The sequence below is a fragment of the Thermobia domestica genome, chromosome 9, assembly GCF_964235325.1.
Source record: "Thermobia domestica chromosome 9, izTheDome1.hap1.1, whole genome shotgun sequence".
Taxonomy (NCBI): Eukaryota; Metazoa; Arthropoda; class Insecta; order Zygentoma; family Lepismatidae; genus Thermobia; species Thermobia domestica.
The window spans coordinates 123,222,186-123,232,739 of record NC_137462.1 but is presented as its reverse complement, the minus strand read 5'-3'; the positions used below and the strand labels follow the sequence as shown (position 1 = coordinate 123,232,739).

Genomic DNA, 10,554 nt, shown 5'->3' with positions numbered 1-10,554 from the left:
ACCTTGATCGTCTTACGATAAAAAACCATAACGGATAGTTAGACTCGATTTTTTGTAATGAATTAAGCATCCCAAAAATATATTTTCCATCTCTACTCTAATCACTCTACTGAAACTAGAAGTGGCACAAATCAACCTCTTCCAGTTTTAACATTGATCGTTAAAGAGTGAAAATGATAACAAATAGCGAGAAGTTTTTTTTTTTTTTTTTTTTAATCGATTAAGCGTCCCAAGAATATATTACTTCTCCACTCTTAATCTCTTTATTAAAATCAGAAGTGGGAGGAAACCAACTACTTCCTGTTTTAATATTGATCTCTACACAGCAGAAACGGTAATGAATAGAGAGAAGCAGTTTCCTGAAATCAATTAAGTGTCTTAATACAGTGGAACGTGGATAATTCGAACTTCCTGTAATTCGAAAACTTCTTTATTTCGAATTTTTCTCTTGGTCCTAGAATTTTATATACAAACAATGCTAAAAAAAATCATGGTTAATTCGAATTATAATCTGGATAATTCGAAGTTTTTGCCGTATAAATCTAAAAGGAGGTCAAGTCATCAGGTCGGATTTTCCAACAAACAGATGAAGATACGTACTGTAGCAGGCTTTCCGTCCCGCCCTCAGACTACTCTGCTTGAAGGTCATCGCACCCACCCCTCCACTCCTCTCCAAGCACGTACACCAATGCGCTGGCCGCCCGCCTGTTTTGTTTTGATTTTTTTGAGTCTCATGACAGTTATTTATCTATTAATACAGTAATATTATTTTCTGTTTTTATGATTTTTTCAATGTTCATGCATAATACAGTGCTAGTGTATGTACGTACGTATTACAGTACAGTATTTTACCTCATATTGTATTAACCTATGTTTTTTCTAGTTTTACAATGAGTGTATGGTACTTAAAACACTTATTATTAGCTCCAATAATGGTCTTTATGTTAAAACCTGAAGTTTGATTGTTTATTTCAACCATTTACAAAAACTTTTTTAATTCGAATTTTTGTATAATTCGAATTTTTCTACTGGTCCCTTGAGGTTCGAATTATCCAGGTTCCACTGTAATATATTTGATTCCCATAATCAAATCTCTAATAAAATCGGAAATGGTAGAAATCCACAACGACTTTTGACCTACATCAGGCACGTAGCCAGAATTTCATAAATGGGGGAGGGGCGGGTCCATGACATGAAATACTGTGGTCATCACATCAACGGTTCGATCATTCTAAACTATTTTACTGGCAACAAATATTTTAGTTGTTTCGTTTAGAAAGAATTCCGTAATGGGGGGAGGGGGAGAGTCGTGACAAAATACGGTGGTTATCACACCAGGAGCTCGATCAATCTAAACTATTTTACAGAAAACATATATTGGTTTGTTAGGACAATAAAATGAGGATATGTTACAAGTATTTTAAAAACCAACTATGAAGAAATCTCGAGTAAAAGAATAAAACAGTATTGAAAAAGATTTTATAATATTCACGTTCCTTCCTCTGTTCATTTAAAAATAACAATTTTTCTTTCTATATGACCTCAACTTTATAAAAAGTACATATCAATTATTATAAAAGGTACATATCCAATAATGTCTTGTAAAATATTTAAAATATCTGCATTCCTTTCTATGTTGAATCAAATGTTAACTGAACTTTCTTTCCAACTACTTTTTGTTTTTATTATTCCGTCAACTACTGTCTGTTCCAAATGACAAGTTACAGGAGCAGTAGAAAACTGTTTCTGAAATAACATATTTGATACTGCAGAAAAGCGATAACGAAAAGTTATGATAAAAAATGTCCACACTGTTACTGAACAGAATTATATTTTCGAAAGCTTGAAATTTCGTTGACTAGTAGCAGAAATTCTGAGAATTCCATAATTTTTCTAGAAATTTTAAATTCCCTGATTTTTGCAGAATATCCTGCTCATTCGCCACCATGTATTGCAAGTGATACAAATCTCCTTATAAGAAAGAGTAGCTCATAAGCTTACTGTAGGTTTTTACTTTTAACGTTGATTCAATTTTTTCTCCTTTCTCTTTGTTTCATCTCTCCTTATTTCTTTTTCATTTCTTGTTTCGAAGGGTTGGGTCCCCCTTGGCTACGTGCCTGCCTACATAGAGCAAAAACTCTAAGAGGTACTGAGAAACATTTCATGAATCGATTTAGTATCCTAAGAATAGTTACCAGCTACTCTCTTCACCTCTATTCAACCGGAAGTGGTAGAAATTCATCAATTCCGCTTTTAACGTTGATTGTGAAAATGTTAACAGAGTATTTAACGTAATAGAGTGAAAATGTTAACAGACAGCTAGAAGCGGTTTTCTGTAATCGATTAAGTTTCCCAAGAGTGAATTCCATCTCCACTCAAATCACTCTATTAAAACCGAAAATGTCAGCAAATCAACTACTTCTTGCTTTAACATTGATCTCTATACAGAAGAAACGATGGTTGAGAAATCTGGTTTTCTGCAATCGACTACAGAAATCAACCACTTCTGGTTTTAACGTTCTGTCTAACATTCTAAGTACATATTCCTGCTAATATGTTTACGACTACTATTAAACAACACACAAGGATCATAGGTAATTGAAATGTAAAATAAAGAACTGACGTTCCCTAAATAACGTTGTGAAGCACTCCAAAAAATTAGCAGCAGACACTCTTGTTTTCTTCAATCACACAACACTTCACGAAAAGCTATCGAATTTATGATCGGTACTTGGGGTGGTCGTAGGCTCCTGAAATTGACAGTAAATGACACCTACGTCTAATAAGTTTGTTTAAACGCTAATGGTGCGATTTAAGAACTAGTGCGATATAGGCAACTCTCCCCTAAGTATCGCACATAGACAAGACCGGATTTATTCATTATCCATTCATGAGCAAGTCTTCCTGTCTCTAAAAGTCCACAACTACGGCTTTTTTGTTCAACTTTCGAATATAACTGCGGCGTATACAGTAATGGAAAAATATACTGCAACAAACTATAACATATTTCGTTTGAACTATTTGTTCTTCAAAAACGAATTGGGCGCATCAGTAAGTTGCCGCCTTGTTCTTGTTGTTATAATCAGGAGAAGCGAATAAAAACTATTTTTAAAGAAAACTATTTAACTTTGTTCCTTAAATATGTGTAAAAAAAAACACTGATGAAAATATGAGCAGTTAATCACAAGACAGTGAACATCGATAAACTGCACCCCTTCCTCTTTGAAAAGCTTCATGTATTTAAACCAAAGTAGGTTGTGGCCAACAAAACAATATAGTTTTCATCTTTGTAAACCTCTATGACACTTTATGCAATAAATCGTGTTATCAGGAGGTACTGGTAAATAGTTTGCAAAACAGAGATATGTATGTGTTCTTTAATATTACTGTACATTATTCTAAAAAAAAAAAAAAAAAAAAAAGATTCCAAACTTCAATATTAACTTCCTCAATATTGCTAACACAAGCTCGTAACAGATATACAGATATTACGTGAGATGAGCGCACGTGTTCGTACAGTTTGCAGATAAAAATCTGCCGGATAGAATGGAACGTTAGTTTCTAATATTTCCACTTAGAGAGTGCATTCTTTCTCATTTCCCTTACTCTTCAATGTGTATACAGTATATAAAGACTCCAAAAGTGATGATATATATCAGAACTTTTCCAAAGTTTTAGAAGAAGCCTATCGTTATTAACATGAAGATTTTGGTAAGTACAAGTAATATTTATTATAAATTAGCTGAAATGCCCGTTCTTTGCACGGGAGAATCGCTTTAAGGGAAATATTTAAATTCTCTTCTACTTAGGATATTAATTTCAATGAAAGCGTAATCATAAAAATAAATATGGAATAAATATTTAAACACCCTACCTCAACAAAATACACCTTTAATCAACTTGATATTATTTCAAAATTTATCGCTGCTCATTTAAGTTCCCAATGCAGCCTAAACTAGCCCGTTCATGCCTGAACTAAAAATTAAACGTCATTGCGATTGTCACCTAATAGCTTGGCGACCCCGAAAACTATGGATTCGACACTGATTTCGATCATTAAAGACAATTCATTTTTCATCTTTACTCACCCTCCATGCTGCTCCCGATAGAAGCTGAACAGACTTTAACGCTATCAGGAGTGTGACTATTAATCTCAGCGACATCGAAAATTATGAATTCGATACTAATATCGATATTTTCGATTATTTTTACATATCAACCCCCTTACCACCGTAGGGATGCTAATTGGGATTATCTGTAGACTTAAACAGTATAAGAAGTGTCACCAACCAATTTAGGACCCCAAAAACTATGGATTCGGCACTAAGATTGGTCGTTTTCGAATATTTTATACGTTAGCCCTTCATACTCTCCCTAAGTGTGTTAGGAAGTCTTACCCTGACCAGGGGCTGAACTTGGACTTAAACGGCATCAGAACTGCCACCAATCAACCCGGGACCCCGAAAACTATGGATTCGACACTAATATAGATCGTTTTCAATTATTTTAATATGTACTTCCCCTCCTGAGCAGTACTATAATGAAGGCTGAAATTGAATTTAAACGGATCTGGAATGTCACTTTTTCTCTCAATGGCCCCGAAAACCACGAATTCGGAACTAATATCCGCTGTCTACGATCATTTTGTATATCATCCCTCCTTTCCACCTAGTTCTGTTGTTGGGTTTTACTCACACTAGGGGCAGAACTTGGACTTCAATGGTATTGAAACTGTAACCAATCAATTTCGAGGCACCGAAGACTATAGATGCGGCACTAATATTAATCGTTTTCAATTATTTTCACATGTTATCTTTCAAGGGTACTAACGTAGTCTGAAGCTGAAATAAACTTCATCAGAAGTGTCTCGATTCAGCTCAGAAATCCAGAAAACTATGATTCGACACTAATATCGGCCGTTTTCGATCATTTTATATGTCATCCCTCCTACTCCCCTTGGTATGTTAGAGGGTCTTACCGCACTGTAGACTGAATTTGGACTTAAAGAGCATCAGAACTGTCACCAATTAATTTAGGACTCGAAAAACTGTTAATTCGATACTAATGTCTGTCATTTTCAATTATTTTTAAATGTAACCATTCTCTTCCTCAGAAGTACTCATGGGGGACGAATTTGGATTTAAATATCAGGAGTGTCATTATTCATCTCAGCAACCCCGAAAACTAGGATTCGACACTAATACCAGCCGTTTTCGATTATTTTCATATGACAACCCCCTGGTATGCTAGGAGGTCATACCCCACTGGGGAAAAAACTTGGACTGTCGCCAATCAGCTTATGGATCCCGAAAATGATGGATTCCACACTATATCAGTAGTTTTCGATTATTTTAATACGTCTCCCCTCCCTTTCCAGATTGTAAGTAACTTGTATACCAAGTTTGGTTAATGCTCCAAGCATTTCAGTATATGTGTGTGTATGAATGCAAGAACACACATGCATTTTCACATATACAAAACTTTTAGTCTGCCTTACGTACAATGAATCTTTTAACTGTTTTTAACAATATCCTCAGAAGTATATGTTGTGATCCTATGCTTCACTACTCAAAGCGATCAAGGTAATTCTCGTCAGCAGCACCCATGATTCCGGTTAATCTAGATTCTTCATATTATTCTGCAGTTATGTTTGCTCTCCAGTTTTCCAGGGCGGAGAAACAAAAAGTAAGTACCAAAGAAAGAACAAATTTCAGAACATAACGAAAATTTAAAAAAAAAAAAAAAAACTCCTAAAAGTAAGTATGAAAGTCTAAAGGGGATTGGTTTAAGGTTCAGTGTCACACTTTAGCATGAAGCTAGACGAGGCGTAGACCTAAAGCTTAACGTGGAATTCGAACGAAATAAGCTCCTACTGAGAATCGAAAAATGAAATGAAATGAAATCTGTGAGTTTAACGTCCCACGGTTATGCCGGGTAGGCTAAAGGAGACGGTGATGATGAGTAACGAATGAAATGGTGAAATGAAGAAAGTGGGAGGAAACGGGAGAACCCCGAGAAAACCCACGCACACGGTGTTTGTCCACCACTAAGAATCGAACCTGAGTCTTCAGCACCAAAGGAGAGTGCGCTAACCACATATCCATGAGGAAGTTTTGTGGAGAGGGAAGGACGAGGATGGGTAAAATTTTACTATTACATGTTTCCTTAAACTGTTTGTCATTTTTCAAACACGAATTGGCGGCACCAATAAGTTGTCATCTCGTTGTTGCTACTTATAACTACAATTGAAGAGTTTCATGCCGGAACAGACTAACTACATCTTCGACAAAATTAAAATAAAAGTGACATTTTGCGAACTGAGAGTTTTATCATGGCATAAGAATCAAGTTTGTAGCTTCTTTAGTTTGCCAAGAGAAGTATTATTATGACGAGTGATAAAATTTTGAGTTCTGAACACAAATGTTTCTCTATCTCAAGTTCGTAAAAATTTTGTTAGTCCGTTTTGGCATGGGACCCTCCCTTCAAATTTATATTACAATTGGCAACTAACACTTCCAGTTTTAACGTTGATCGCTAAAGAGTAAAAACGGTAATAGATAAAGAGAAGTGGTTTTTGTAATCGTTTAAGCGTTCTAGGAATGCATTTTATCTACGTCTTTAACTCTGTGCTAAAACCGGAAGTGGTAGAAATTCTCTATGATTTCCGGTTTCAATATGGCTCTACATGGAGCAAAAATGATAGGAGATAGAGAAAATTGTTTTTCTGAAACGATTTGGCGTTCTAAGAATATATATATATATACCTTTTAATCCTCTTTTAATCCTCTGTTCAGCGGGAAGTGGAAGAAATCAACCACTTCCGGTTTAATGTTGATCAGTATAGAATAAAATTCTAATATATTTCAAGACGCAGTTAGCTGCACTCAATTTAAGCGTTCAAGAAATTAAATTCCACCTCCATTTTAATCATTCTATTAAAGGCATAAGTGGCAGAAATCAACCATTTCCGGCTTTATCTTTGATTGTTATCGAATAAAAACGATAACAGGTAGCGAGAAACGGTTTCTGCAATCAATTAAGCATACCAACAATATATTCCTTATCCACCTAATCTGGCTATAAAACCGGAAGTGGTATAACATACTACCACTTTCGGTTTCAATATTAATTGAGATAATATCACGCTATACTAATCAAGGTTTACGTAGTGTACACATGACATTGTTACTTATTTAATAGAATATAATTTAAAATGTATTTTTTTATTTCTACTACTTACAGGCTTTGTTGGTGCTTCTCGCTCTTGTGGCCGTCACAGCTGCTGAAGAAGGCGCCAGAAATAAGCGATTGGTTGGTGGATTCGGGTATGGTCTTGGTTTTCCATATGGAATAGGCTATGGCCTGGGATACGGAGGTATAGGCTATGGTCTAGGCTACGGAGGCTTAGGCTATGGAGGATTTGGAGGAGGATTCTTTGGTTAACCTCTAAATTTACTCGGTGAGTATTAGTCACGTCTATATAATCTGAGGATATATAAACAGTAAAACCTGTCAACTTGGCCACCTCTCTAAGTTGGCCACCTGCTCATCTTGCCCTGGTTCATCTTGAACCTGCATTTTCCCATAAGACGTTAGTTACTCATTACTCTGTAAGTTGGCCACCTGTCTCTTGGAAGTGTGCCACATTGAAGCAATATTTACCCTATGATGATAATGATAAATTTACCTGCGTATCTTGGCCACGCAAAATATCGTTTTGTTATTTTTCTTAACTCTTTCGTATTCTCATATGAGAGGCAGATATTCTGTATTTGTGACTGAAGACAGAGAAGCATGGATTCCCATGATTTGTTCTTGGAGGTCAATGGCCAGAACACTAACCTTATATTGGCTTTTTTCATCATTGGAGAGCTTTAATAATTCCGAAAAATTCTCAAGGTACTAACCATATCAGTTTTCAACTATTGGCACCTGACGGTTTGTCGAAAAGTAGTGGAGGTTTTGAAATGATTTCTAAAAGCATCTTTTGCGCCGAGGGAAACACTTGTAGCTCATTAAAAAGAGATAGTTAAATACAAAATTAGAACGTGCATATGTGCCAAAAAGAATAAAAGAAATACGTCTAGAATGAACCACCATGAATAAATTTGCTATTAATAACTGATTCGCTATTTTTCGAAAAACATCATATAAACTGCATATGAATTGTTCAATATATAATTTTACTTTTCTTGTTTTCAATCTGAATAACTCAGTGTACTACATCAGTTACAATAAACTGCGTACATTTAGATTTTATGGTTGTTTGTGTTATTGTGTTTTCAATCCGAATACTTCTGTAATTCAGTGTAACAGAATAGTTTTCAGGAAGAGAAAAGTACATATACTCTATTAAACATACTGAAGTGATTTTTTTCTAGTACTGTATATTGTTATGATTAATCTATATACATTATTTAAAAGTAGTTGTCGTGCCATTGCTTATTAAAATTTTAAAGTCAAGTAAGTAATATTAGAATTCCTATTCTAAAAATACAGCAATTACACTTATTTTCTGTTAAGTTGGCCACCTGTCTAAGTTAGCCACTTTTTCAATGGAACCGATGGTGGCCAACATAGACAGGTTTCACTTAGAACATGAAGTATTAACAAGAATATAAATATATTTTAAAGTTTCACGAACCACATATTAGATGTAGGTACCGGTATACGAATACTTCAGGACGACGCAATGATTATAAATACACAGTCGTTTTAAGCGATTCACAGCGTTTTATTGTTTATCGTGAGAAATGCGTGATAAAAAATAAATGCTAAGTTATTATGTTCATATATAAGTGTGTGGCTGGCTGATTCATTTACACAAAATTTTCTTTTACAAAATTACTCGTAAGACTCATTCTGCCTTATGCAGAGTCTGACGCATGATTACTGTCATACTAAAGAGTTCGGCTAACATGTTTCCTGCAGTAGTCAGGCCTTTAGTATGACGCTAGTCATACATCAAAGCGACTCTGCATAAGGCGGATTAAGTTTACCAGAAGCAATTAATGAAAACTATGTTAGCATCTTAGGGGGAAAATCTTTCTTCGATCTTGAAGATCAATATAAGCCTTTTTCAACTGACCGACTTCTTCTGTACTCGTTTCTATACGTTTCTATACGGTCTATACGATCATAGCACCTTCTTGGCTTACACGAATGCTTTATGTGTACGTGGTTCTGGTTTGATCTCTGGTATCGTACTAAGTATCAGATAAAATTCCCAGTAATGAGTCGGGTCCTACCTTAACCAGGAAGCCATCAGTCTCGTATAACTTCGACGTTAAAAAAGGAGCGTTAAACAGTAATCAATCATCTATTTTCTTTTAAACAGTAGCTTTGATAAGTCGCTACAATTTAAACCTGTTTTACGAGCATTCTCATAATTGTGGTTTAATGTTATTTTTATTAGTAGTATTTGTGGAGCAGGCGTCTTAATATACTACAGTAAAAAAAAAAAAAAAAAAAACCTCTAGAAACTTTGCCACTTACTTGTTTTATCTTTTCTTTCTTAGTAAGCAGGTACTATTAATAATCAATAAGTTTGCTACTAGTTTAAAAGCGATATATATATATATTTTTTAATAGACAAATGACAACTACGATATACTCGAATACAGGGCCGGAAACAGGATTTTCTGAGGCGGGTGCACCAAATAACTGCCAGTACATTTGAATTAAATTTGACTTTTTTAAATCCCTTTAGGTACCTGTGGTGTGAATGAGGAATTGCCCTGGAAATGGTAAGTGTCTGCTCTCGATGAATCCTTTTTCTTCAACCTTCAGAAAATTGACTGAAACTATTCATTTTTGCAAAACTCCCTGCTAGTTTCTCACTTTAGGTAGTGTATATTTACAACGAAGGAGGGTGCACATGCACCTTTACACTCCCCTAAATCCGACCCTATCGTATATATATATATATATATATATATATATATATATATATATATATATATATATATATATATATATGTGTGTGTGTGTGTGTGTGTGTGTGTGTGTGTATGTATGTATGTATGTGTGTGTGTGTGTGTATGTATGTATGTATGTGTGTGTGTGTGTGTGTGTGTTTGTATGTGTGTATAAGTGTAAATTATCATTACATTCAACAATTATTATCTTTTTTTCTTTCATAGGAAAATCAATTAATAAATTTTAATCAATGTATAATTATATTTTAAGGTTATCTAATATTTTATTATATCATTTGATAAGGGGTTTAAGACCTTTGCTTGTTTGTTTATTACAGATCCGAAGTCTTGTTGTGTGAATGTATTAGAATTCCAGGATTTTCTTCGTTTTTCTTCTAAGACTGCTACTCCACTATATCGCTGTCTGGGATTTTCCTCCCTTCTTTCCCATTTCCGTTCCTCTCTCTTCTTAATTCTCCTTTCCTCTGCCTTTATTTACTTCTCTATCTCCTTGATTTTCTTAGTTCTCTCTCGTTTCTGAACTGTTGTCTTATAGAATCCTTCGATATGATCTATTCAAGTGCGTACAGTGTATATAAACTCTTCTGTATGGTAAATACTTTATCTTGTAACATGA

The 10,554-nt window shown here is 34.8% G+C and overlaps 1 long non-coding RNA gene across 1 annotated transcript; it reads left to right on the top strand.

Annotated features, from left to right (window-relative positions):
* The first annotated feature begins 3,622 nt into the window (after window positions 1–3,622).
* Window positions 3,623–10,554, top strand: LOC145694072 (uncharacterized). The gene is made up of 3 exons (XR_014132905.1): window positions 3,623–3,711; window positions 7,243–7,459; window positions 10,256–10,554. It is a non-coding gene; the product is annotated as an uncharacterized LOC145694072 (long non-coding RNA).